The 6,916-nt window shown below is 36.8% G+C and overlaps 1 pseudogene; it reads left to right on the forward strand.

Moving 5' to 3' along the window:
- The first annotated feature begins 2,387 nt into the window (after positions 1 to 2,387).
- LOC148508812 (zinc finger MYM-type protein 1-like) lies at positions 2,388 to 6,683 on the forward strand (annotated as a pseudogene).
- Positions 6,684 to 6,916: the final 233 nt, after the last annotated feature.

Here is a 6,916-nt window from a genome sequence, read left to right on the forward strand (position 1 = left end):
AAGATAATGCACCTGAAATAGGGCCATGGGGAAGGGCCAAGGAAGAGATAGGGGAGGCCAGAAGATGCTGGGGATTAAAGAAGCTACAAGTGAGAATGAAAATAAACAGGAAAATTGACAGGCCCAAACAGCGCCCCCTGCGGTGCCCTGTGCCATGGCACTGGTCGCACTACCCTATTTATGGCCCTGGTGGTGGGGGATATGGTGGAGGGGAGTAATATTCTTTGTTTGTGGTAAAGAGCTGAATCATTTATCAGCAAGCCAATAATGCATAACATGTTTTAATAATACATGTTATGTATTATTGGCTTGATGATAAATGCTAATATTGCATTCATTTAACTGTAGTATTGGTTTGAGATGTGCGGTTCGAGTTTCATCCAAACCAAACACACCTGAACTTAGGGGTTCTGAGTCGCATAGAGTCCCAGTTTGGAATCACTTTAGGCTCCAAGTAGAAGCAAGTCCCAGCTTGGGTCTTCTCGCAATTTGGAACTCAGATTTAAAAACTGGATCTCACGAGTTTTGGATTGCATTTAAGTGTGATGTGTTCAAAATTGACTGGAAATAGCTGGAAATGAATGTTATTGATGTTAATACCAAAGGAACAGAAACAGGTCCAAATTCAACAGAAGAGCACAAGCTGTGGAAAACAAGCTGCTTGAGTGCTGGGGTATATTCCAGATTGGGCTGCTACTTTTGCGACTCGGTACCTGCCATAAAAGTGGAAATGGCACTGTTGAGCAGTAAAAGCTATTTTAAACAATTTACTGCAGCCACTTGTCCACAGACAGAGATGAAGCCTGGACACCATTGACCATATACATCTGCATCAGAAATCAGTGCATCTCGACTGCAGGACTGCCATCTCACCTGGAGGAAGTAAGACTTATCATTATTATTTAACACTGTATACTGAACCAACTTGTACATGTTAAAAAAATATATTTTCTAAAAAAAAAACATTTTAAGGGCATGAGTTGGAGTTGTAAATACAGTTATTATCTAATGTGTGCACATACATTAGATAGTTAATTCTCATTTTTAGGGCTGTTATTTCTAAATGATAGTTTGGGGGTTCACTAATGTTATTCTGGGCCTGCTTCCATATGTGGAAGAAGTAAATTATGGAAAGCTCACTCTGTGGCTGATGTTTTTTACTTAAAAGTTCCCTAAAAATGTTTAATTAATCCAAAAAGCTTCTAAAATACATAGGGTATTTTCCCTTATCACACAAGTTGCAGATTTCCAGTAGCCCACTTCGATTTCTCATCAACACTGATTCTAGTTTAAACATATTTTTGGTACTGAGAGCTGTAGTTGCCAACCTGGAGCAAGTCTTCTTTTCTTGAGAGGAACATTTGAGAAAGATAGGATTAAGTGGGGCTATAATTGTAGTTTAGCAGAATTATGCTTCTTCAGTGTTTTGCATTCTGTTAGAAGTGGAGAACTTGCATGCTGTCTTATTGGATTCGGTTAGGTATACTATGAAATGTGAGTTATTTCTGTATATCTTTATGAGAACACTACAGCAAAAAGGTTTATTTTTTTCAGTTGAATTTCCACCATGGCAGACAGAAAAAAAAATAATCTGGAGCACAATTTCGTAAACGGAGGGCTGAAAAGGAAAAGGATCTAGCCAAGCAGGAAGGTTCCTTTCTCAAGTATCTTCGGCCACAACATCAGGATGATGACGGTAGCTCTACTTCAAATATTCAACCTGAGACTGAAGCAGAGAAAACAGTTTTGTCTACAGTCTCAGAAGCTGACATAGAGTATGAGGAACATACTCAAGGTTTTGAAGAGGAACCATCTGAAGTCCAGCCAGATCAAGAGGTGATAGAAAGTGAAAGTAGTTCCAGCTTCAACTATAGTGACCCAGCTACTTGAATAAAATGTAATGATAATATGCGACAAATTTTGGTGGAACATGGGCCAGAACAGGTTCAACAGTTTACATTTCCTAAAGATGCCAATCAGAGAAGATTTCTAACTAATCATTACAAAAGAAGACATCCTAATGGAGAAGTAATGCATCGTCAGTGGCTACAATATTCTATAACAAATGACTCTGTATTTTGCTTTTGTTGCAAGTTGTTTAGTAATTACACCAACCCATCATCATCATCATCTCTTTGTGATAAAGGTTCAAAAGATTGGAAAAACATCACTGCAATTCTCTCACTGCATGAGAGAAGTAATGCACATTTGATACATTTTCAAAACTGGAAAGAGCTTGAATTACGATTGAAAAGCAAAAAAAAAAAATGATGAAGAAAATATACGCCTAATTAAACAAAAGGAAAAGTACTGGCAACAAATCCTTGAACGACTAATTGCTTTAGTGAGAGTTCTCGGTATGCAAAATCTGGCCTTACGTGGAACAAATGAAAAATTGCAGAACAGCTGGAAATGGGAACTTCCTGAAATTTATTGAATTCCTTACTTTGTTCGACCCCGTAATGGATGAACATAGTCGTCAAATAAGAGATAAAGAGACCCATGTGCACTATCTTGGTAAAGATATACAGAATGAACTTATTCAACTATTATCCAACACCATCAAAGAAGAAATTCTTAAATCTGCTCAGGTTGCCAAGTATTTCTCAATAATTATTGATTGTACACCTGATGTAAGCCACATTGAACAAATGACCATGGTTCTTCGCTTTGTGAACATAGCTTCATTAACTGATGATTGCGAACCTGTACTCATAAAAGAACATTTCTTAGGATTTTTGCCACTAAAGTAAACAAGTGGTGCTGGTATGACAGACATCATCCTTCACCAGTTAGAAGAAATGTCATTACCTCTAGTAAATTTACGTGGTCAAGGCTATGATAACGGTAGCAACATGAAAGGGAAGGAAAATGGTGTGCAACGAAGAATCTTGGATCTTAACCCAAGAGCATTGTTTGTTCCTTGCAGTGCACATTCTTTGAATTTAGTTGTGAATGATGCTGCCAAGTGTTGTTTGGAGGCCACATCTTTTTTTTAGCTTGTACAACATGTTTATGTGTACTTCTCAGCATCCACACGCCGATGGGCAGTTCTAATTCACAATGTGCCTAGTCTTACAGTTAAGTCATTGAGTGAAACAAGATGGGAAAGTCACATTGATGCCTTGAAACCTCTTTGCTTTTAGCTCGGTGATATTTATGATGCCTTGATTGAAATCTATAATGACAATACCCTAACGGGAGCATCTGGCAACACCTCAAGAATAGAAACACAAGGCCTTGCAAAAGGCATTTCTACTTTCAAGTTTGTGGTTTCTCTAATGGTTTGGTATGGTATATTGTTTGAGGTCAATATGACTAGCAAACTGCTTCAGGTGAAGGAATTTGACATACACAATGCCATTAAACAACTGAACGCAACAAGGAATTTTCTTGTAGACTGCAGGAGTGATGAAGGGTTCGGGAAAGTGCTGGAAGAGGCTGGTGAACTTGCTGAGTCATTCGGGATACCAGCACAGTTTGAAGCAGTTCCTGTTCGTATTAGTAGAAAGAGGAAGCAGTTCATATATGAAGCAGAGGATGAGCCTATTCGGAATCCTAAGGCAAACTTCAAAGTAAACTTTTATTTTGCAGTGCTTGATACAGCTATATAATCAGTTGAAGATAGATTCACACAGATGAATCAAGTTAGTTCTGTGTTTGGCTTCCTCTATGATGTTCATAGTATACAAAATAGAACAACAATGCAAATTATGGAAGATTGTTGCAAGTTGGAGCAAACTTTACAACATGGGGATTCCAAAGATATTGATGCTTCTGATTTATGTTGTAAATTACAAACTATTGCAAGGCGTGTTTCAGAGTGTACATCTCCACAAGATGTATTAAACTTTCTGTGTAAAAATGAGCTGACAAATCTTGTCCCCAACACATTTATTGCTCCTCGCATCCTTTTGACTCTCCCTGTTTCTGTGGCCAGTGGTGAGCGAAGCTTTTCCAAGTTAAAGTTAATTAAAACTTACATTCGATCTTCAATGATGCAAGAAATACTTGTTGGTCTCTCTCTCTTGTCAATAGAACATGACACCACAAAAAAAGTTGACGTGAAAGAGCTTGTCTCTAAATTTGCTAAACTAAAAGCGCGGAAAGTAAAAATCAAATTTATTACTGCACTTTTTTCTGTACATTTCATGTACAAAGTGTTGAAGTTATTGCTGCTAATGTTATAGTGTTATCTATTACTGCACTTTTTTTTGTACATTTCATGTACAAACTGATGATGTTATTGCTGCTACTGTTATTTATTGTTGCTATAATTTGTGATGTTAATAAATCTAAAAATAAAACTATTAATTTGAGTCAAGTTTGTATTTGAACAGCTGGAGGGAGGGTATTGGGGGAGGTAGGGGCGGTATTGTGTAGCTTTGCCTAGGGCATCTAGAATCCTATTACCGGCCCTGGTTGGACCTCCTGTTGGTGTACACTGAGTAGAACTTTGACCCAGGGACATTGGGCAGAACATTGACCCAGGGAACCTGTTCTTGGCATTCCACTGGATGGATTTGGATGACATAACATAATAAAACTTAATAACTTGAATATTTAAACCCGGGCAACGCCAGGTACTTCAGCTACTTTTAGATAATTTTTTTCTTAGTTTGTGCAACACAGTATATTATGTATTTTTGCAAGAATATTATTTGTAGTATTTATCGATGTTCATGGCTCAACATCTCCAATGTTTTTCTATACAACCAGTTGTCAGTTCCTCTTGTACAATTCAACAACTTAACAATAAGTACAGTGAAGGTCACAGCACCCAGGCCACCTGAATTTGAAATGTCAGTAAACCACAGCTTATATATCCCTGTGATACTAAAGAATAAATTTACTAAAGTTTAATTTTGGTTAGATTTCTAAATTGACAGAAACCTTTGTTTTTAATGTTATTTAGGGTTAGGCTAGAATAGTACTTTGTATCCACTCCCCTCCCCTGCATACATATAACATCATAAGCTGTATGATAAATTCCATACAGAACAGTCACCCCTGTGCAGTACAGTTGTACATAAGCATGATATGCAGTTGAAATCTGTAAAGTTTGCCCAACAAAAAATAGCGGATTGTAAACCTTGAACCACTTGTTTTTACTCAACACTAATCTCTCTCTCTCTCTCTCATAGCAAAGGCATGGTTATAGGGGTTGCATGAATTTCCTCCCAAATATTTTTATACCATTAGTGCCTTGGTGCTGCCCAAAAATCTTGTTGCCCAACTTGACAAAGACAGTTTAGATCCAAAGAAAGCTAAGCTATAATTGGTCACTAGTGCTCCAGCTCCTTCCAAGCCAATGAAGTCTTCCAGCAAATCAGCATGCACTCAGGGGAGATGTATCAAGTCTTCTAAAGAGATCAGGAGAAGTTGGCCATAGCAACCAATCAGCTTTTAGCTATCAATTTATAAAATGTATTTGAAAAAGAGATATCTAGAAGCTGATTGGTTGCTATGGGTGGCTACTTGTTCTTTTTAGAAGGTTTGTTACATCTCCCCCTTAATGAGAAACATTATCATTGTACAAAATCCTGATTATCTGCACCCATAGGAGCCTGAGTTTCAATAGTAACACCAAGCTAGGGGACACCAAATTTACTTTTGATAACTTACCATACTTCTGTATAGAAGGCAAAGCCACCTTTTAAAATGTATTGGGAGTGCTTGCATTAGGCTTGCCATATCATCCCTATAATAAGGGCCACATGAATTATATCGGTTCTGTGGCTTATTAAAACCAGATGAAATGGAGACTTGAAGTCAGCCAGCCACATAATCTGTGTAAGTCATATGTGTCTCTCCCTGGCTCACGCTAACACCCTCCTTCCCACACCTAAGCAAACAGACATGGTTAATGACTATAGCAGCACAAATATTTGGGGTGCTCAAGAGCCACAGAGCAGGTTCCTAAGTCTGTTTATTTTTAATTATACACCTGATAACAACAAATATAGTGATAATAATCAATATCTAATATATACTATATATATATATATATATATATATAAAATTTAAATTTATTTATGTTTGTCAAATAGTCTATTGAACTCTTTGACAGTATACAGTACATAATATATTAGCAGTTGGTGACCTGTATACATAATGTGTTAAAACCTGCAACATGAACACAGATACCTGAGCAGTAATTTAATTTAAATGCAACATAGATACAATATATTTATGGAAAATGTAAATGAAGCAGTATAATGACTCCCAGGTTCTGTCCCGTTGGCAGTTGTTACAATTGAGGAAACATTGAGTGGATTAGACAGACTCAGAAAATCTCACATCCTTCTAAATGACAATGAATATTCAAATAGACGTGTTTAGTTGAATGATTACGTTAACAGAAGGTACTTAGTGTACTAAATGTACTTCTGCCTATTTATAAATAGCAGGCACCAACTTGTAAGCCAAAAAAAAAAATCTTATTTTGTCATGATTTATTTGCTAGCACTTCTAAGGTGCAAAATTTGTCTCTTGATTAAATACATGTTGTTTATTTATTATTTACCTAGATCGAGTACCAATTAAAAAAAGCTTCACAGATTATTGGTACTTTCTGGCCCTTGAATATAAAGGATTGTACAGTACATAATCAAAGGATTGATAAAACACTGTCATTTGTCCACTTGAAAATAGGCAACGCTGCTGATGCTCTTAAAGACTGATTATCTAACCAGACAAATCTAAGCAGTCAGCCATTTTTTATCAAACTATAATTAGTAACTTGAGATTATTTGGCAGGTTAATTGAAGTGGTCTGACCTTGTTTGCACCATGAGTACTCAATACAATGACAAATTGTGTCTAGCTTATTAAACAAGGTTGTGTAGATTAAACTCACATGTTGCAGTGTGTTGTAGTGTATATTTAGGGGGAAATTATAATGTTTTTCAACAACC

Source organism: Taudactylus pleione, unplaced genomic scaffold (assembly GCF_031769625.1).
Source record: "Taudactylus pleione unplaced genomic scaffold, aTauple2 ptg000342l, whole genome shotgun sequence".
NCBI lineage: Eukaryota > Metazoa > Chordata > Amphibia > Anura > Myobatrachidae > Taudactylus > Taudactylus pleione.